At 23.4% G+C, this 22,888-nt stretch overlaps 1 pseudogene; it reads right to left on the reverse strand.

The window, feature by feature from the left end:
- Nucleotides 1-3,771: 3,771 nt before the first annotated feature.
- On the reverse strand, nt 3,772-5,486 carry LOC145832522 (uncharacterized; annotated as a pseudogene).
- Nucleotides 5,487-22,888: the final 17,402 nt, after the last annotated feature.

Below are 22,888 nucleotides of genomic sequence, written 5' to 3' on the forward strand. Positions count from 1 at the left end.
AACTCAAAAAAAAAATACCAAATAAATGTTTTGTTATTAAAAAATATATTATAGTAGCTTAACAGTATTTTTTAATATTAATAAATGTTATAAGACATTTTTTAAACTTTAATTAAACTTTGTACTAAAATTAAAAGAAAGAATTGTACTTCCAAAAACTCCGTATTGGTACATTGCACTTTTACTTGAAAAATTTCAACGATTGTTGTGCGTCGCATTGGAGCTAAACAAAGAAGTTCTACTAAATTGTCAAAGTTAGTAAATACATCTCTAATACAAATTCTCAGATAAGCAATAGTTTTTCTATCAGTGCTCTCATGTTAACAGTATGATTAAAGTCCTAATTTGATTTATGCGATTTTATAACCTTAATGCATTTCCTAAACACGACTTCATGTTGTCATTGAAAAAATAAACAAAAGTTTTTCATTACCGCCAACATTAATTCTTTATAAAAGTTTTCAATTATAAACAATAACTCAATTTAGGTAACAAATTTTGCTACTTTATTACTTTCCTTAACAATTTTTTCTCATTATTCTGTAGTTACTGAAGATAATAATGTGCTCTGTCGGAAATAACTTTGGTGATTTTTTTTTTATTGTTTCTCGCAATAACTCCTAACTAACGCTTTTTTATTCTCGTAGCTCGTCTTATATTTTACAATTAATATTTTTAAATGCAATATTCTTATTGCAAATAAAGAATTGCTATCATGCTTAATAAAAAAAAAATTCTTTTTTGCTAATGACTCAATAAAATTTTATACTTTTATTAAACTTGTTTAAGAAACTCTATTGTCCATTCCAGCTGACTTATATATTTTTGGCATGTAGTTTATTTACTGTTAATAAACTTTGTTATTTCTTTATGTAGTGAACTTTATACTAACTGAACTGCTACACAAACAGGCTATTTTAAAAGCTTGAAAACTCAGGTGTGTGTGAAGCTTTTATTTCAAACATTTTTAAGAAATCTTCCAATTCTCAGAATAGTTTTTATGACTGTTGTGTAGTTTACTTATTGCATTTTTTTTTCTTGTTTTCTTACACTTTGTGTACTTTTTGATAATGATGATATTTTAACTAGGTATTTAAGCTTGATTAACAACTATTTATTAGCTTTTTCAAGTTTTAATAAATTTAAACTGGTTTGATACATCTCAGATATTTTTGCTTTTTAGTGGCAACCATGTAAAAGTCTAATTATTAATAAAATATTTTATTAAAATATTTCAGAATTAATTATGTTAAATCATTTGTTTTAGCTTTCTGGAATACAAACATGTATTAATTTTGTTATGTTAAGTAATTACTAAATTTCTTGCTGAGTGTAAATTATTTAACTCGCAAAAACTTTTTTTTGAAGTAAATATATTTAGAAATTTGAAAAAGTGTTGATGGTATAACAAATATATAAAAGTAACCCATAAGTTGTCTTTAAAGTTAGGTTTTTATAGAGAGTTAGGTTGTAAGTAAAATTAAAAAAGTATTATGTTTAACTTATTAAGTGCTTATGGAAGTACATATTTTATTAAAAATATTAGTACATATTTACTTAAGTACATTAGTCAATGTAAATCATAATCTAATGAATATTAATTTGAATAGGCATTCTATGTATAGCTAAAAGTCATTTTAAATAATTAGGTTAATAAAATTAAAACTTTTCTCTAGTGTGACTAAAACTAAAACCATAAGATTATTCAAATGTCACTAAAACTAAAACTGCGGCCCGCGAAGACTTTGGAAACTTGAAATTTGGCCCGCGACCACCAACTGCCTGCCGACCCCTGGTTTAACGCATCAGTAACAATTATTTAAGTATCTATATGTATTTATTTGTTTTTGCTTAGAAAGTACTTATTTTCGCTCACTTTTCTGATAACTTGATAAATTGTTTTTAAAATACAGACAACAGTGTTTGACAAAAAAAAAATTAATATTTATAACTAATTCGGATTAGGACTACTTATAAAAAATATATAAACATTATAACTATATTATAAAAATTTATTTAAAGCTAATTAATAAACTAAAGAAACAGAACATTTAGCTTTAACTGTGAATCAAAGCAAACTCTTTTTTTTTAATACTTAAGTTCAAATAAATAATTTATTTTTCTTTTCATTACAAAAATAAGCAGAAAAAATATAAGCATGTTAACAAACTAATTATTAACTTGTTCTTATAAAAGTAAAAACAAAGCAATTTTAAAATATTTTACAATTTTGAATTTTAAAACATTTAGTAAAAAAAAAAGTAAACTAAATAGATTCGCAAGATGTTCTACTCTTAAAAAATAAAAAGAAAATTATATAAAAGTAAAGTGTAAGCAGCTGTTGTACTTACAACATCATTTAATTAATATTCAAAAATAGAAAGAAACAAACTGGACCAAAACATGTAGAAACTTTAAGTGGAAAATTTTATGTAGTTGCTCAACGAACCGTAACTGTTAAAAAAAAGAACGTTGTGTCAAAAAAAGTCTTATTTTCATTTAAAAATCTTACAGATTGAAATCTAGTTAAAAGAGTTTAAAATTGTATAAAGTACAACTTTTGTACAAGAATTGTATCAAAGAAAGTATATATACTTTCTTTTACATAAAATTATATTTTTATTTTACAACTTCTACTTATAATTTGTTCTATTTATTGAAGTAATTTATATTTTATTTTTAGAAATACAGATATCGAATTGAATTTTTTAATTTTGATAAATAATCTTGTTAGTTTAATTAAAACATGCAAGCTGGGTCAAACTATCAATGAAACTAAAATAAATGTAATATAATATAGTTCTAAAAAGAAATTGGCATTGTTTTTAATTTTATCACTTCTCTGTTATACTTAAGTTCTTTAAAGACATTTATGTTGAAAACTAAAGGTTATACAAATTATGCAATACTGCATACCCAATCTTGTCTTTTTAGCATAAAGTTAAATAATTTCACTTTATTTATTTTCGACCGTTTTAGAATATTTAATATTTAAAAAAGTTATGGAAAATAATTTCTTTTTAAATGCTAATATAACTGTATGTTTTATATAGCGTTAAAAAAATGTTATACATTTACTTAATTTTAATTTAATGAACATTACGAAGTTCTAAACAATTAAAATATCAAAAGTTTAATTATTGCCACAAAGAGATAGTTTTCCACTCTGTTTTTCATTTTAAACTCAAACGTTTGCACAAACTAATTTAAATTTGTTACGTTCGAGATTTAAAACAATTTTAACCTTAAAATTACATTAATAGAGCTTAAAAATTATCTGGTAAGAAATATTTAACTCAGATAAAAAATACTTAAAAGTGAATTACTTCTTTTTAAGACATAAATGACTGTTTAAGGTATTTCAAATGCACCTAATTCAAAATTTAACTTTTATTAGACTTTTAAATTATCAGAAGCTAATAATTCAAAGTTTCTGTGTATTTCAAAAAATAAACGATACAATTTCAAATTGAACAATCAAAATTACATTTAATTTCAATGCCATAATTGGCTGTTTAATAAAATATTTTAACAGCATTTTATTTTAGTAATATATGGAATATTTTTAAGCTTTTCATTAAACGATGTCAAAAAGAGTTATGGTTTTGCAGCAAAAAAATAATAGAATTAGAATTACCATTTATTGAAAAGTAACAATGTATTAAACTTCAACTAAATAACGACACACATTTACTTTTCCTAAACAAAATTTGCTAAGCATTACAATTTAAAAATCCTACTTTTTAATGTCATATAACAAAACAGTTTCAACTACACAGCTTCAGCTTTTGTCATCAACTTTGCCCTGTAATCATGCTGCTCGCGATCACACAAGTATTGTTTCGCAATCTCCGGCATGATGGCGTCCTCGGGATTGCAACTGACCATCAGAGACAAAATGGCCAGAACTATTTTGGAAACAGTACAAGATGGTGTCCAGTTTTCTTTGAGCATTTCCAAACATATAATGCCTTCGGAGCTTATATTGCAGTGATAAATTTTGGTTAAAAACCTGTATTAATAATTATAAACATTCAAAAAATCTATTTGTAGCTATGAAATGATAAAAAAAGCTTTAATTACTTGATAAAAAAGTTATAAAAAAGTTTATAAAAAGTTATAAAATCTAACTGAAAATACAACATTAAATGACCAACCTAACAGTAGGAGCAATGTACGGATAGTTTCTGCTGAAAATGAATTCAACTTTGAAAATTCCTCTTTTATACACACTCCCAACCGGTCCTTTCAATGTAACCATCCAATGGCTTATTGAATTTCCTGAAATAAAGTTATTTAAAAAACGATTAAAACAAGAAAAATAAGCCAATTATGTTAAGCAACATATTGTTCTTTATCTTAAACTATTTTAAGTTAAATGTCATGTTTTATTTTCTCATCAATGTGTTTGCATATATCCATTATGGGTAGCTGTCAAACTTGCACGAGCGTACAAAACTGCATAAGTGCACAAAATTGCACGAATATTTTTGCACGAAGACATTTTGCACGGTGACATTTTTTCACGAGTTGTGTTTTTTTTTTACGATACTTTTAGTTTTTTTTTTCTTTTCATTTTTTTTCATTTATTTTTTAACTATCTCTATTACCTCTAAACCTTACCCTCGGTAGTTTACTTGTTATTATTTATTTATTATAATTTGTTATTAGTTAACTTTTTATTAATCTATTTTTCTACTACCACTGTACCCTTAAGCCTTACCCTCGGTTGGTAGCTTTTTTTTTTAATTTAAGTAATTAATTTTATATTTTTATTTGTATATAGTAGTTTAATAACTTTTACTAGTTATTTTCATTTTATTATTATTATCATAGTTTTTATTAGCTTTTTTTTTTAAATATTTTTACTATTACTGGTACCCATAGTCCTTATCCTTTTTATTTTTTATATTAATTAATTTAACTTTAATTTCTTTTTTAGTTTATATATTTTTGTGTTTCTTAATTTCAAATGTAACTCTTGAAAAGTTGACCCTTGGTGCAAAATTTTCTTCGTGCAGTTTTGTTCCCTCGTTCAACTTTGTGCCCTCTTGCAATTTATTTTTTTTCCATAAGTATTTTTAGTACAATTTTGAATTAGTTTCTATTCATTAAACTTTAGTCATTTAGAATTATAAGTATTCAATATTAAACGTTATCAATTTTTTGTATTTATTTGTGATACATATAAACATTAAGCTCGATTATCAAAAGGTTTTTTTACACAACAAAGGTTTTTTGAGCTATATTTTAATGCTTTGTCTTATTTATACTTATAAGCTATAAATACCTATAGTGGCTACTTTGAAATACGGGGAGGGCTCTAAATTGTATTCAAACAGCTCCCTTTGAAGTCTTTTGGCAGATGGAATCATGCGGAGTTGGTTTAAGTTCATCCAAGTTTTGCAAAGTTGAGTTTTCTTAGCTGTTGCTGGTTTTTGTTGCGCTTTCTTGGTTTTCACCGGTTTCGGTTCAGCCCGTGACATACTTTTTTTTTTAGCTAATAATTTCTTAAAATATGATAAGATGTATAATTACAGGTATTGTAAAGTGAAAAGTCTTTTTTAAAGTAAAAAAAAAAAAACATATTTCAGCACAAGAAAATTTAGACTATGTTACATACTATTATTATTACTTAAAAACAACTTAAGTTATAAACTTAAACAACTTCTTTTTAAGTTGCCTATCTTGCAAGAAATGAAGTTCTTTACAGAGCGTTTAAAAATAATTGTATTAGTTTGCATTTGTATGTTTTATTCAAAATTTTTGAGCTTATATTTCAAATGCCTTGTTAAATTTGTTTTTTGTCTATAAATAGATTTAAATTTTAAGCAGTATCAACAGCTATGAATATAGCCGTTTAAATAAAGTAAAATTAGTGTAAAGGTTTAAATATTTTTTTTTGTTCAAACAATTTTACATAGTATTTTAATATAACATCAACCCAAACACTTAATTCTTTATACAATTACAAAAAACGTAAAGTACTTTTGAAATATGATTAAATATGCAAATTGAAATAATTTTGAAAATTTTTCTCATTGTGCTCAGTGAAGCGTTTCAAAGTTTTTGGTAAAAGCTGTAAATATTTTAGTAAAAAAAAGTCTGACTGTATAAAACTAAAACAACTAAACATTGCTTTTGTATTTTAAATCTAAATAGAACAAAATAGTGTATACAAATTAATCAAAACAAAACTTAATATACACATTTTTTTTTTCATTTTGATGTTTTATATTAACAACATGTTAATTAAAACTTCCAAACTAAATAAATAGTTTACTTTGGTTGAATGCTAAATACCTGATGTTTTTAAGCTGTAAATAGCATCTGCTTACTAGAAGTACTTGAATCACAGTTTAAAAAGTATACACAATGCAAAGTTAACAAAAGAAATAAACTGATCACTAGTGTTTACTTTTCTATTTTGAAAAGTTAACATAACAATTGCTATCATAAATTACTTGATAAAAATTATTTAAAAACAAGCAAAATACTGTACTAAACATTGACAAAAAAAAGTTAAAAAGTAATTATTGAACATGTAGAAAATAAATTGCTTTGTAAGTTAATAAAAAAATCTAATAGCTGATTCAGTTGTGTTACGTTATTTCTAACTTCAAATAAAAAAGTAAGTTTCTTGAAATAAAATAACTATTATACCTCATTTAAAACAATTAATATGCACTAACTGTTGTTACCAAGCTAAGTCTTTTTAAATATTTTATGCAAGCTACTTAACGCATACACAAACACGAAAGTGAAGAAAGAGAAGTAATTTGATACGCAAGTGTTCTCTCTTTTCGCGCCATAATACAGTGAACAAACTTTTTCATTACTCAAAGCTTTGCAAAGTTTTATGTTTTATTGTCAGTTTACATTGTTAATCAAATTGTATATAATCTAGTTGTATTTAGCTTTAAAAAAGTGTAAAATTTCTGTTTAAACCTTTTTTAGAATAAACAAAATATAATTTAGAATGACGTCAAATACAACAAAATAATGAAAAACGTAAAAAAAAATAAATTATTGATTTTAAATATAGCGATACTTTGTATTTATTTAAATTAGACTTTTATGAACTAGTATTTGTCCACACAAATATTCTTGAAAAATAAAAATAAAAATTTTAAGCAAGGTTTTTTATACTGAAGACTTAATTTTGTTTTAGTATATTTATTTTAAAAAGTAAGTTTAACACTATTAAGATTTTTAAATGCCTTTAGATCGCTTTTGAAAGTGGTTATTCTAATTCCTAAACTACAACTGTTTGTAAGTTAAATTATTTTATGAAACACAGTCAAAAATTTTCTTCTTTTATAAACTGGTATTGATAAAATTATTTTGGTTTTAAAATATGCAAAAATAAATCTTTAAAAGAAAATTGGTAAGAAATTATTTTTTTGAAGATAAACAAAAGCATGAAATGTGGTATCAAATTATTAAGTCGTTTACTGTAGAAAATCAAAAATAGTCACAAATGTATAAAGTTACAAATGTTTTTTTTTTCGTTTTTAAATGAGATTGTTTTAAATATTTCTTAAGTAAGGTTTAGTATTTAAAAAACATTTTTGTTATTTAGTGGTTTAATTTAAAAATAGTTATAAAAAGCGTACGAAAAGAACTAGCTATACTTTTTTTGTTTGAAAATCATCACAAATTTCTCGAGTTTATCTGTTTTACAATAATTAAAATAAGTTATAGGATGCAAAACAAATAACGTTTAAAAATAATGTTGTAGCTGTTTTGTTTAGAAGTTTTATTTCGACTTAACGCTAAAATAAAAGCTTAATAAAAGTTTACTTTGAACTGAAAACTATATGTTTAATTTGTTTTACTTAGTTTGAATTAAGTTAAAAAAATTTTACACTATGGGAACATTTTTCAAATAAACACAAAAACTATATAATTTAGAACTATGAGTAACATGAATTTGTGAAACTACGGCTAATTTTTCTCTAACTCTAAATAAACTTAAAGAAAATTTTTAAAGTTGATTTAAGTTGAAAGAAAGATGACAATTTTTAACATAGACATAGTTTTAGATCAAGCTAATATAAAGTAAGTTATCAAAACTAAAAAAAATCAAACTCAATGATAATAAAGCTTGGTAAGATTTTAAAGATTAATATAGTCACTTTTAAATTTTCAAAAACAAAAATATAGCCTAACTGTGTTTAATTGAATTATACCCTTTAAATAACTTTCCCGAAGGTCTTAACAAAAACATTGAATTAGATTAGGTGTGGCAAACAAACGATCACTGAAGCAAACTTATCCAAAGTGTTAATTATTTAAGAACATGGAATTTGAAAAAAGTTGCATTACTTTAATAAACTAAAGCTATTGTATATTATTCTTAAAATTAACTATTCAATAAAATAAAAATAGTTTTAGAATAGTTAATTTACTAAATTAAATCTTATAACTTAGACCAATAAAGAAATAGTTTTGTACTAAGCTTAATTCAAAAAAAAAAATCACGTTTTAAAAAGATTGGAGACAAAAAAGTAACGTTTTTGGATTTAAGACAAAAATTGACTAACTTTTCCTAAAATAGCTGCCTAAATTTCACTTTCAAACTTACAAGTTATTCACTTTAGTTGTTTTAAATGACAAAACCAGGCTAAACAGCTTTATGACACTAATACTTTACATTTCTCAAAAGTTATTTTAAAAAATAAGTAAGTTAAAATGATTAATGAAAGTTAGTGGAAGCTACTCAGATTGCGTTGATAAACATAAATTATTATAGAACGAAGTAAAGCTCGTTATATTTTTCATACTCCTATAAACTCTTTAATTACCATTATCAAAATTTTTTATTAAGAACTTAAAAATTAACAAAGTTTACTACTACCTTCTCTTAAACTAAAAAATCGAAAAGTTTAAGCTAATATTGCTTAAAAAAATTGAGCTCTTTGTAACAAATCTTTGTTTAAGTACGAGAAAAGTAAACATTTGTAAAATGTTAAAAATTAACTGAAGCTTGTGTATTGAGTAGTGACTAAGCACCAAATTAACAAAAAGAAAAAGTTTTTTTTCTCTTAACATATCGATAAACGATCTTACCATATCGAGAAGCAAATTCTCCTAACCATGTTTGTCGAGTGATTTAGCCGTAGGATAAATATAAGCGGATTACGTCACTTCAGTTCAGTAAATTGTATCATTAAGTTTTCAAAAAGTTTTTGCTTTTTGTTTTTGTTTCTTACAAATACTATAAAATTTAAGAAATATTATTATAAGCTGAAAAATTTATCAAAGTTATGATTTAGTCAAATTATACAAATTCAATTAAATCATTTTAGCAACTGTTGAAGTGCAAAAATAAAACGCTTTTTTATCATTGATTTTAAGTCTAAATATTTGAAAGTCTATTTATTTTATTTTTCAGACTTGTCACTCTATAAAAAGCTATGCTGTTTAGAAATAAATACAAACTAATATATATAAGAACGTTGTTTGTAAAACTAAACATGATGTTATAAGTCAAAATAAAACTTAAACTGAATTAATAAAAAATTCAATTAGTAGTCGCTACTAGTGACGTTGTGTAGTCTTATCGTTATATATAACCTTTATATGTAGTTATTCCTCATATAGCGAAATTCCATCTATTTTTGAAGTTTAACATAACTGCATACTTTAATAACACAATAGCACTAGAGGTAGTATAATTTACCCCCTATTACGTCATCATGCGTCGTTCCTGTTATTTTTGTATTTTGCAGATCTGTAACTTTTTTGATTTAGCTACCTCCATGATTACGATGAAGCTAAATAATAACGTGACTTTTAAAAAACTGCAATTTCAAGTGAATTGTTCCCATACTATTTTGTTGTTCTCTTTACAACGAAAATATATATTGAAAACTGTTATAAAAGTTGAATTTCTTTTTATTTTCATGGCGTTTTTTTTTCTATTTTCATGAAGCTTGGTTTTTATATTGTATGTGCATTTTTCTATTCGAGACATTAAAACAACTTTAACTATAAAATACAATTGTCTAAAATAGCTTTGCTCAGCTAGTAAGGCGCTAAAGAACTGTAAAAACTTTTAAACTTAAGATTTTCCTAAGCTATCAAATAATTACTATAGTGTACAAAGCCTAGTGCTCTTCCGGATCTGGGTCGTTTTTAAAATATCATCCGGAGGGATCCGAAACCGAATCCAAAAAAGTATTATCAGGTTGAACCTTGAATTTTCGGTTCGGTAGGTGAAAGCAGAAAATTATATTGTTAATAAACACATTTTTATCGGTTTTGTTCACAACTATACACTTTTCTTTTTTAAAACACATGTTTAAGTTATTTATTGTTTAAAGTATTTTTATATAAACTAAAGTTTTACTTGCTAGCATAAAAGTTTTAGTAAAATAAAAAAAAATTTAAAATTTGTAAGCCTTTACCATTTTTTTAGTTAGTTAAACTCAACAATTTAATTTTAAACCTTAACATGTATTTTATAATTTTATTTAAACAAAAAGTATACATTTTTTAGTCATATCAAATAAAATAAAAATAAAAAAGATCAATAAATTTTTAAAGACCTATTCATATGTCTTTAGAAGCAGTCTTTTTTGCAGAATTTAATTTATAGATGTTTTTGGATCAACATTTGTTTTATAATTAATTAACAAAGAACAACTTAAGCTTTATGATAACTTTTATCATCAAACTTAAGGCATTTAAAAACTATAAAAACTTAAGCTGTTGTTCTTTGTTAGCTGTTAAATATAAACTTTATTACAATTTTGTTATAATTAATAACAGAGTTTAGCTTAAAGAAAGCACAAATTTTAATTTCGTTTGAACTTATAACTATTTATGACGTCATTAAAAAAAAAAAGTCTTTTAAATTTTTGATAAAGTTTCTCAATTCAAATATTCAACCTTTTTTTTGCTTTAAGTTTAGCAAGTAGTGAAATAAAAACTTATATTAAGAATAAAAGTTAAACAATGCAAAACTTTGATAAAAGTTAAAATTTTTGATCTTATAAAGTAAAACACAACTATCGATTTTTTTTCTTCGCTCTGAGTGGCAAAAATTATTTAGCAAGCGTTTTGCTTAGGTAGAACATTTAATATTTAATTATGATGAGATTCTATTTAAAAAAACTTGAGTTTTTAGTTGCTTCTTATAAATTAAGTAAGGAAACTGTGGTAACTATTGTTTTGTTGTATTAAATAATTTTATGTACAACTTTATTTCAATATTTTTAAAAAGAGCTATTCCAGATCAAGCTTAAGCCCTCTGAATGCTTCAAAGTTGCAAAAAGAGGTAGTTTATACCTAATAAAATTATTAGATTAAATTTGGTGGAAGAAAAAAATGAGGAAAAATAAAAACCTTCTGTCATGGCACAACTTTTTTGCTCTAATTATGTTATAATATTATAAATAAATTAAAAAATTCTTTAATTTAAAACATTTAATTAAAACTTTATTATTTCAAAAGGCCTGTTTGAGTTGGAAGTCACAATGAAAGTATCAACTGGAAGCTCAAACGAAGGAGGTGTATTCAATCAGAAGTTTAATTTCAACAGGAATAGCCGTGTACTACTCCTATTGTAAGGTCGGTAACTTAATTATCTGTTTTGTTTTTTATTAAAACTTTGTAACTTTTTGTATAATTAAATTTTGCCAAAATATGTCAAAATTGGCAGTATACGGTTAATAAAGTTTGCCAAAGTATGATCATACCGGATAATATTTTTAAAAGATACCCGTATCCGGTTGGCTCCTAATATTATTAACCCGTGAGACCGTTAAAGAATGTAGAAATTTATATTAGATATTCCTGACTTTGCAGTAAAGAGAAAAAAAAAGGCCTAATCAAGAGTAGTTTTGAATAATTCACTATTTATCACTAGAAAATTTTAAAGAATTCATAAGACCCGGCCGAATACTAGTTTAATTAATACAATAGATCTTTCTTTAAACCGAATTTGACTTTTTAATGTATATTTTTTGACTTTTTTTGTTTGTTTATTCCAAAATTTTTCTTCAAAAAACATAAAATCAACAGATAAAAATTAAAGTTTTAGCCAATTCTATAATTGTTACTAAACAGGGCAAAATAAATTAATTCTATCAAAACATAATAAAGAATAAGTATTTATTTTGTTTGATTGGTAAGTAAAAAAAAACAATATAAATAATGTTATGTCAAATTAAGATGATTAAATAACAGTTTACATTAACATTATGCTTGATTTGTGCTTTAACGTTCTTTATAATTTTTTATTATATTTTAATGAACTTATAAGAAAAAAAAATGGAGTTGAAATATTTTAAGTTATATCCCTACCTTAAGTGTATTTAAACGTTTTTAGTTATTTATTCTTTTTATTTTATAAATATGTTAGATTTGACTTTTTCAACAACAAGTCTATCAAATTTAATACTACTATCGATAATAACAGTATCGTATAGAAAAATGTACAACACTCTTGTTGAGAAGTTTACATTATAATACTCTTCCACTTGTTTATTAAAAGTTATCTTTTTGATATTTGTTTGTACCAGTTTCCTTTAAACAACCTTTATGTTCTTAGGATGAGCGACGGAAGAATCCCTAATTATATACTGTACGTTAAGTCTACTTTCAACTTTATAGTTATTTGAATTGGTGTAACAGACTCACTTATTTTTAGTTTTAACTTTACACTCATGTTGTTATAATTTTAACTTTATCAAATAATGTAAAACTCTTTTTGCTAGCTAAATTGTATAATTTTAAGATTAAATGGTCTATATTTAAAGCTTTTACTAAAGTTGTTTAAATGTATACGTTAAAATAATAACTTTTACTATTTAAGAAAAGTTACAGTAATCACAACTACTTACTTCCTCAAATAATTTAAGTTTATTTATTATTTACTTGAAATGTAAAAACTTGTTAGTATTCTTCGATAACTAATAAAAATTACTAAAATATATTTGATAACTTCTTATTTTAGTTATTACAACTTTACTTTTTTTAAGAGTTTCTTTAATCAATGAGAATTTGTTTGAAAAATGAAAACTTTTACTAAAAGCAAGTATATTGTCTTAATTTTAATTTTACTTGAGTTTATATATTTTTTTTTAATCTTTATTTCTATTTTATAAATAACAGAAATATAATTAGTATATTTAGCTACAACTATTTTTTTTACAAGTTTAAAACGTCACGTTTGTTAGCAGTCTGAAAAATCAGAAACTAAACTAAACTTAAACTTATGTCATGTTATCGTACTGTGCTATTTTTTGTTTCTATTAAAAAATGTTTTATTTATAGATTAAGTAAAACTTGGTATACAGTAAATAGAATAGCGTTATTATAAAATGACCATTTTTGTCAAAAGTTGAGTTTATTTTTAGTTTAGAAAAACTTAAGTTAAAATGAAAGTGCAGGTAGATATAAAAAAAGTATGAAAAGTGTTATTTAAAAAAAAAAATCAAAGAGCTGTGCAATAAACTTTAAAAGGTTGTTTGTCTGTTTTTTAAGCAAATTTGTAACATTAATACTTACTTATTGCTAGGTTTAACCTATACTAATATAAAACTGGTTTATTAAATATAGTCAAAAGTTTTGTTTTGTTGATGATAATGCAAACACAATTTTTAGTGTACTCAACAATGAGATTTAGTTTTTTAATATGTTTACTTTTATAACAAGATATTTAAGAATTCATAAGTATGTTAGCTTCAATTTGTTTTATTGTAAAAATTTTTAAATGAATTAACAATATGTTAGGAGGAAAACCAAAAATCATTGTTTAAATTTTTTTTTTGCTTAGAATTTATTACTTTATTTTTTAAATTATTGTTTATGCTTGATTTTTTAATCCACTTTTTATTGGTTAAATTTAAAAAACTCAAAATTTCACACAATCATCTAAGTTGTGCTTTTATTAGTCATTTTTTTGTACTTAAACTCTATAATAGTAACATTTTTTAAAAACAATAAAATAAAAAAATACCTGAATAAAAATTATTTAAGATCAATGGCCATCCTTATTTTTATAAACTTAAACCTATATAAATAGGTTTTATTTGTGGCTAGAAAACTCAAGACACCTGAAGTTCAGGTTCTTAAAAGTTTCAGGGTTGTCACACACTCAGTTAACTCAGGATGTTTTTATGTATTGTGATGACTCAGTATGACTAAGAACAGTTACTTATATTTCAAAATTGATTTATAACTCATGGTAACTCAAGCTAGTTTTCTTAAAAAAGCTGCGGATTGTTTTAAGATTTGTAAAAATCTCCTGACATGTTTTTAAACATATTTTGTATGGTTGCTACACACTAATGCAACTCAAAATGTTTTGTAGTTCTATAGCAGGGGTCGGCAAACTGCGGCCCGCAAAGGGTAAATCTGCGGCCCGCGAGAAACTTATTTTTTTGAATGGAATGCGGCCCGCAAGCATGCAAAAGTGGACCGCTGAGCAAAAATATATTTTAAGTTAAATTTGTTTGATTTAATTTGTTTTAAGTTCCTGTATTACATTTTAAAACATTTAAAAGACTTTACTGATTTAGCTTAAAAATGTGAAAAAGACAGTTAAGCATTCCACCAGGTAATTTTCTCAGTTTCATAATAAATTTCTTCTTACAACATCAAACTATTTTCTGAAAAAGAGTGTAAAAAGAGCTTTGAACTTGTAAGATAGTTATATGATACCTATTTGGTAAAAACTAAATGCAAATGTTTTCTGTTTTGTACAAAAGTAATGCACGGTAGTTAACTAAAATGTCTTTTATTTATAGATTATATTTTTTACATATTTTGTATACCTAAGTTTCTATAACAGATGTTTTATTACTAAATGTTATATTCAAGTGTGCAAAAAATCATTTTAAACAACAAGAATAATAATAAAAAATAAGCTTAATTTTGTTTTGGTTTTGACACCTTTGATTTTTTAGAAGTTTTCTTTGCATTTTAAATTAGTTCCTATGCACACCAATGAACAAAGATGCTCATATTTTAAACCGCTTTTTACTTAATACTTAACGAGATAAGATTTAGTTTATGCATGATATTCTAACATTATTTTTCTACATGTAATATTTAATTGTGTACAGACACATTTAAAACAATATATATGACATAAATTAAAAAAGTTTTTGTTAGTTGAACTTTTTGATTTTTTAAACATAGTTTTTTGGCAAAATAAATTAATTTCTACGCGTTGCATACTAATATAAACAGTTGCTGTTTTTTGGAACTAGCAATTTAAAACAAACTAGATTGAGAAATGGTAACTATTAAGTTTGACCATTTTTAATCAAAAAAGTTCAAATTTGATCAAATAAACAAATATAAATTGCCACACACTCAAACTATGACTAATTGAAGACTTCAAATTATTCTTTTAGTTTTCGGCTTGAGTTTCTTTTTGTATGCTAAAATATCAGGCTAGTTTTGGTCACTCGGACTGACTTTTTTGATTTAAAGTGTGGTAAATTAAACTTATGATGTATGTTTTGTCCATATACAGTGTTAGTTTGAATTAAAATATATTTTAGATTTTAAGTTTTACAGCTGATATAATTTGAATTATTATTTATACTATTTGTATACACATAAGTGTGAACAATTAGTGTTGCCGAAAAATCCCGCAAAGCTTGAAATTTGACAACTAATGCTTAAAAAATCTGTAAAAGCCTTGAATTTGAGATTTCTTGAAAAACCTGGAATTTTAAACAATTTTTACATGTAAAGTAATAAAATTTCGACTTGACACAATAAATCTAACATACAACTATTTTTTATTAAAAAACACATTTAAAGTAGCTTAACAGTATTTTTTACATTTTTCTTTATAACTTAATACGTTTTTTTTTTGTTACTTTTGACTTAATTATATACTGAAAATAGAAGCAAAAGTTGTACTTTAATTTGTGTTTTTTTTTTTTTGGTGTATTGCACTTTAGCTATTAAACTGTCTTTACTTTTTGTTGTGCTTTGTATTGAAAATAATCCTAGAAATTCTACTTAAATGTCAAAATTAGTAAAACCACATGTAATAAAAATTCTAAAATGAGCAATATCTGTTGTATCAGTTCTCACATTTTAAGAAATTGATTTAAGTTCTTATTTAGTTTATTCGGCTTTATAATTTTCAGATATTTCCTAAACACGACTTCTTGTTAATATTGAAGAAATAAACAAAAATATTTTACTAGCCCCAACAAAATTTATTGAAATAAGTTTTCAACTACAAACGGTATCTTTTTTAAGTGATTACTTTTGCTACTTTATAACTTGCCTTAACAGTTTTTTTCTGATCAGTCTGTAGTTACTAAAAATAATCATGTGCGTTGTTAAAACTGACTTATACGATTTTTTTTTTCTTTTCTCGCACTAACTCCGAACTAACGTGTTATAGTTCTTATAGCTCGTATTAAAATTCACATTTGCTTATTTTAAATGCAATACTTTTATTGATGTTAAAGAAATGCTATAACGCTCAATAAAAAATTGGTATTTCTATTTCATTAATAGCTTAATAAATTTTTATACATTTGATAAAAATGTTTTTAATTTTAAGTGTCCATTCAAGCTAATGTAAATTTTTTTTTTATAGTTAATTCACTGTTGATAAACTTCGGTATTTCTTTTTTTGTTAACTTTATTTTAAACAGGGTTGCCTAACAAAAGGCTAGTTAAAATGCTTTTTAATTCAGACTAGGTTAAAGCTGTTTAAGAAAATGTTTATATAACTCAGGTTTATTTGAAACTTCTATTTTAAACATATGTTATAAATCGTCGAATTCTCAGAATATTTTTTATGACTGTAGTGTAATTTACTAACTGTAATTTTTTTTGTCTGTATACATATTGTGCTTTTTTAAAATTATGATATTTTAGTTATGTATTTAAGCTTGATTAACAAAAGATTTTTCGCTATTAACTTTTAGTAAACTTTTAATATAATTCAAACATTTTTGATTTTTAAGTAAAAACCGTGTAAAAGACTAATTTATTACTAAAAAGGTATTTTATTAAAGTATTCAAGCATTAATTATGCTAAAAAGTTTGATTTAGCTTATCTACAGTATAAAGAGCTTTAAATTTTATTTAATTAACTAATTACTGAAGTTTCTAAAGAATGCAAACTATTTAAGAAGCCATTTTTTTTTTAAAGTTAACATTTTGTAAAATATGAAAAGGTGTAATAAAAATATGGTAAGAAAAATGTATAAAAGTGACCAATAAATTTTTTCAAGCTCGGTTTTTATAGAGAGTTAGGTTGTAAGTAAAATAATGAAAATATTTTATTAAGTTTAACTTATTAGGTGTTTAAAAAAGTACATATTTTTCAAGACTTAAGTATATTAAACAATTTGAATTCGATTCCAATAGATATTTATATATTAAATAAGTATTCTATGTGTAGCTAAAAGTCATTTAAAGTAATAAAGTGAATAAAAGTAAAACTATCTCTGGTGTGACCAAAAATAAGGCCAAATTATTATTCATATATCATTAAAACTAAAACAGTGGCCCGCGAAGATTTTTAAAACTTGAAATTTGGCCCGCGAGCATTCTGCCTGCCGAACCCTGTTCTAGAGTATCTCAGGATAACTCAAAGTAATGCATGATATTTTATAATTTTAAATTTTATTTACTTTTGACTAGCTTTGGACAGTTTTGCTTTTATTATATAAAAAATGAGGATAATTTTAATATTATTAAAAATCTTTTAAGTTTTTGTTTTTAAATAAAGAATCAGATTTAGTCCATCCAGTTTCAATATTTTGTAATTTTATTTAAATAATTTTGTACATTAAATAGTACTTTGTAAAATTTATAATACATATTTCAAAAATTTATTAGCCTTGTTGGTAGTTCTTCACTATTCTCAGAGAAACTATTATAGTTTTTGAATAAATTTTGTTTTAAGAAATTAGTATTTATCATGATTTGATTTTATAAAAAACAAAAGTTGATAGATATGCATTAAAGTTTGTACTTTATGTAGCAAGATTAAAGTTAATCATTAAAATAAATAAAATGTCAAACTAACTTTTATATTATATATATTTATATATAAGTTTACTAACATGGTTTTTCAAAACATGTTGCTGAATGAAGTGGAGTGTTAAAAAACATAGAATTTGAAAACTTAGAAAAAAAAACTTTTAAAAACATAGAATTTGAGTATTTTTGAAAAAAATCCTGAATTTCAAACAAAATTCTTTTAAATTCTTCTTAAAGATAATCTTTTATTAGCTACAAATAATCTATTAAAATGATTTTAAAAAATGTATCACTAAATTTTATTTTATTATGAACACATTTAAATTAGCTTTAATGTCTTTTTTCAATCATTTTATAGATTTTTTTTTTTTATACCTAAACTTTATACTACAAATAGACTCAAAAACTGATGTTTTAATATCTGGAAGAAATTCAAAAAACCTATAGAAATATTAAAAAACCTTTTGCAACCCTGATTAAATTTTACACAAAGTTTACTTTTTAATCTTGATTTATTTAAACATCTAAAACTAAATATTTTTAAAAACATTAATTTCCACTTTAGTAAACACCTAAAAAATGCAGAAGCATACAGATTAAGTTTTATTGATAGGAAGAAAAATGAACATGTGGTATTAGTAGTTTGGGCAAGAAGCAATATTTTTAGAGGATTTAGATAAAACTTTAAATGACTCAGGGCAGTTTAAGATTCACTCAAGGCAGTTTTTTCAAAGTTCAACTTTAAAGATATCAATTGTTAGTTTGATACAGTTTCTTTCACAAGTGTGATAAATTGAGTTTAAGATGTAATTTAAAAAATTGAATCCATTGGCTTTAAGATTATTAAACTTTTAATTGGTCTAAAAAATTGAAATTTTTATTACTTTTCTATTCTGTCTTCCAACTAGACTAAATTTACCTTGGTTCTTACAACCAAAAATTGGACTATACTTTTGCAAATTCAACTCAAGATTATTTATCATATAATATTAAGCTCACTTTTTCAAGGTTTTCATTCTAACCTTCACCATTTTTGCTTTAAAAAATATGTTTTTTACATAGTATTTGTACTTTGTAATGTCATTAAACCTTTTTTTTAAATTGAAATGATGCAAATCAATTAAAAAGAAATCAAAAAATCTCTAAAAACTCTAAGCATAAAAACTTAAAACATAATTTTACAATTTTATTTGATTTAAAAAAAATATGCAATGTAAAAACTTATTTACTTTAAAAAAAGCTATTAAGATCTTAAAAACTGTTTAAATTTTCATTACTAACAACATTTTTTTTATAAATTAAGTATTAGAACCTTTAAGACCTTTACTTAATATGATTAACTTTGCTTTAAATTAAATTTTTTGAAAAATATTTTGATAAAAATGGTTACTTTACAACTCAAATTCTTCTCATTTTTTAAACAAATTTCGTGACAACTTAATTTTCTAAAATACATTTAAGATGCTCAATTTCAGAATGTAATACATATTATTAAAATTTAAAAATGTTCATAAAGGTTTAAACTAGAGGCGGCAAACTTCAGCCTGTGAAAAATCTAAAATTTTGTTTCAAATAGTTTAATAAAATTTCGTTTTCAAAACATACTTCAAAGTTTAGTGTTATTTTTATAACTTAAATAATTAAGCTTTTTAAAGAAAAGTAACAAATATATCTTTTTGAGAAAATTAAAATTATTTCCCTTTTGACCTGTCAAACCATGGTCTAAACAATAAGTTATAATGCAGGGTTGCCACAAAAATTGATAACTCAGACTATTTAGGCTTTTAAAAATCAGGATAGTATAATACTTTAAATATTTAAGCAATTTTCCTTTGAGTTCTAAAATTTATTTTGATTCTATTTTCTATAAATTGTAACAAATTGTTTGTTAAAATTGATTTTTAATGACAGCTTTTCTTTTTAAAAAGAATTTCAAAAATCACAAAATGACTTAGGACAGTTTTAGGTCATACAAGAAGTTTTTGGTCACTCAGAATATTTTTTTATCAAAGAGTGGCAACACTAACTGTTTTGATTAAAAAAATCTGACAATTAATTAATAGAAGCATCAAATTATTTTTACTAAAAAATCCCCATACTTAATTAGTTATAACTTTTTTAACCATATCTAAACAAAATTAAAAAAAAAAGTTGCTTATGTAAAGTTAATAAATAAAGCCATGATGGTTAAATTCTTTTTTCCGTTTAGTTTGTGAGTTATTTAACTTTAAATTTAGCATTGTTAGACTTTTAATTATAATAATTTGAATAATCTTTATCCTTGAAAAGGTAAGTATTTGTTTTCGTATGTAGCTATTTTTGTTTAAATAATGTTTTTGTACAATTATATTCTGATTTGATGTATAGAGTAGCGTAGTAAGTAATTAAAAAAATATGTAGCTGACTTTTTATAAAGTAAATTCTTTTTGTTCTTAAATATGGATCACCTAAAAAATCTAATAAAAAAAGTTGCACTTTTGTGCCTTTATTAAAAAACTTATAAAGATATTGTGCATATAAACCCCTTAATAAATAGTTTCTTCATATATATATTTAAATTAAAAACATATTTAATTATATTATCTGGACTTTTTGTAAGATTAAACTATTCAAACAGATTTATAGATTATAAAATTAGAAATTAAATATAAAATTTAATGTAAAAAATATTATATTTTAAAATTAAGCTCAAACAAAGTGTATTCTACAAAGTATTTAAATAAAATTCCAAAATTAAATAATTTAGATTTCTCATTTAAAATAAGGAAATTATTATTTTTTAGTTAGATATATTAAGTATTAGTAATAAAACCAATAGATAAGAGCTGTTTGTAAAAGCTTATAAATAATTGTTTTCTCTTAAAAAAAATCTCTAGTATTAAACTGTAAGTGTCAAATTCGCACGGAGGGAAAGTTGAAAGTTTTTTAAAGTAGTTATTTTTTTTCTTTATTAAAACTATTACTCCTCACCAATACCCTCAATCGATAGTCTTTTTCTGTTTTTTATTGATTTTAATTTTATTTTAGTTAATATATTTTTTGCTTATTTTTATTTTTTAATAACTCATTTTAAATTATTTTTATTATCACTGTTACCCTTAACCCTTAACATTGGTAGGTATCTACTAGTATCTAAGTATCTAATAAAAGACTTTAGTTCATCCTCAGGTTTATTTTTTTTTAATGACTTTATTTACTCACGTACAAAAATGAAAATTCGTGCTAAAGTTTTAACGTGCAAAAGTGAACCTTTGTACAAAAAAGTGTCTTTGAGCGGCTCCAAATAACAAACAAATAGCATAATATATATTTTAAATTTTACTAAAATTAACATCTAACATTTTTATTAAAAAGATAAATTACAACATATCTATAGTTATCTATTTCATTAAATAAAACTTATCTCTAATAGTTTTATTTATAAAAATTAAACAAAATTTAAAATCATATGCCTGTTATTTTTTATTTAACAAAAAAAAGAGTAATTTTTTATGCAAAATTTTTAAAAACTTTTAAAAAGTTGAATTTTTGTTTTCAGGATTTTAATTTAAAAAAAAAGGAAATATATATACCAGAAAAAGCATGTCCTTTAGCTTAAGACAAAGTCTAGGTTAAAGTTTTTATTTTTACTAAATTATTCTTGATTTTTAACTCTACTACATTTATTTTCTGTAAATGAACTAAGTTACCACTAACTGACAATTAATTTTAACTAAGCATTAATGCAAAAGGGGTGTCCTATATTTATTTTACAAAAATTAACATTGATTTTTATATTAAAGCTTAAAGTATAAACTATGACTAAGTTTTTTGTATAAAATATAAAAATTTTTCAAATTTTGTGATATACGAGTTGTGTTAAAAGTTTCCAATACAGCTGTGTTGAAAGAAAGTTTTCAAAGTTATTTTTCTTGGAAGTTTAAATATACATTATAAATCTATTTCCTCCTTAATTTTTTGAGATAGAGACTTAAAAGTTTTAGGAACGTTATCATACATAGTTTATAAAACTTAATATCAAAAATTTTTAAAGATATTAAAAAAAAGTACAAAAAACAAAAGGAATATTTTTTGAAAATTTTAGGTATCTAGCTAGTAAATAAAGAAGGTAATTGATTTTTAGACTTAAACTAAAAATTAAAAAACTTAGTAGGTTGTTTTTTTTTCAAACCTTTTAATCAATAAAAATAGTATTCAGTAAAAAATGTTTACAAATAAATAACTAGTAATTAAGGAAAATTAAGAACACTGAGGTTCGGTTATAGCTTTGAGATGATGTTTTTTATTAAATAACATGTGTAAGAGTTTGGGATTAAGCGAAATACTATAATAAAAATAAACTTTCATTGTTAAGAAAATTAAATGCTTACGATTTTATCATATTTAGCTATTTTTCATAGTATGTTTTTTTTTAAAGCAGACTTAAATAAATTAGTATTAGTCTAAAAAAGACCAAAGTCTTCTTAAAAACATTAGAAAGTTTTTATATTATCCTATTTTCAAATTATAACTTGGTGTGCACAAATTTTAGTTTGCAAATCAAGTCTGCACAGACTTTCTGAAGATTTCAAACCACTGATTTTAAGTTTAAGTCTATTTTACAGTCAAATATAAAAAAAAAACATTTGTTTTAAACATATGAATTTTCAGATTTTAATATTATAATGAACAAAACTACATTTGAGCAAAAAGAATTTTCATCAAAGATTGAACTACATAAAAAGTGTACAACTAATAATAAAACACTTGGTTTTCTAGATCTGTGCAAAGAAAATACCAGGCAACGAACTTATGTTTCAAAACTTGGTAAGTTTGTGTTAATAATCTATTAACAGTTTAACTAAACTAGTAATTATAAAAAAAAAATTAATTTATCAAAAAGCTGTGATTGGTTTATACCAATAAAGTA

The sequence above is a fragment of the Thalia democratica genome, chromosome 3, assembly GCF_965202585.1.
Source record: "Thalia democratica chromosome 3, ktThaDemo2.hap1.1, whole genome shotgun sequence".
Lineage (NCBI taxonomy): Eukaryota > Metazoa > Chordata > Thaliacea > Salpida > Salpidae > Thalia > Thalia democratica.